A 968-nucleotide genomic window follows, 5' to 3' on the forward strand; every position below is an offset into this window, starting at 1 on the left:
CTTTACAAAATATAACCGTTGGATACTTCTCTCCTTGCTTTTGTATGTGACTGTATTACACGTACAACAGTTTGAAAAACACTGTTTCAAATCGTTCCGCCTCTGAATGGGGTGGCACCTGAGGTGGCCTGTCAGATTTTAGGGGTGCCACCCCTGTCCACCCCTTAGACACGCCACCGCCTGTTGTCCTGTTCCGAAAAAGCTGCTGCTAAAACAGCAGCCATGCTCATCACTTCAGAAGTTTGTCATTGTTTAAAGCAGAAGTGTCAAAGTCATTTTCACTGAGGGCCACATCACATTTATGTTTAGCCCCTAACTGTGAATACTAATATTACACCATTTTTTTTGGGAGATTTGTTTTTAAAACTAAAATGTAAAAAAAAAATATGGTAAGTTGCAATAATTTCACCTCAACATGTAGTGTATATTACTGTAAATGGAAAAAACAGTAGTGCTGTTTTTATGGTAAAACAAAGGCAGCTCAGTTGCCAGAATTTACTTCTTTTTTTTTTATTCTAAATTTAAAAAAAATGCAATTTTACAGTAACATTTTGGCACCTGAGCTGCCAGTTTGTTTGTTTTTACCGCAAATCAACAACTGTAGATTTTTCCGTGTATAACTGTAAATGCCAAAACGGCACCACAGTTTATTAAAGCAAAAATAAAGTAGTTTTTTTTTTCCATTTAGAGAAAAATGCTGTAAAAAAAACATTTTACCATGAAATATATTGCTACTTTTACATTGCACAATTTGATGGATAACTTGCTTTGAAATCATGTTTATTAGTATTTATTTATATTTAAAAAATGATTTGAATGTTTGCTAATATATTTTTGCATAATTAGACAATATTTTAGCTAACATAATTTGCGATTACATGGAGTACATATATATTTTGTCTCCCAAAATAGAACGAAAAAATACATTTAGTATGAAAAGTTAGAGTACTTTATTGATACATATTATT

This window comes from Nerophis lumbriciformis, linkage group LG25, assembly GCF_033978685.3.
Source record: "Nerophis lumbriciformis linkage group LG25, RoL_Nlum_v2.1, whole genome shotgun sequence".
Classification (NCBI taxonomy): Eukaryota; Metazoa; Chordata; class Actinopteri; order Syngnathiformes; family Syngnathidae; genus Nerophis; species Nerophis lumbriciformis.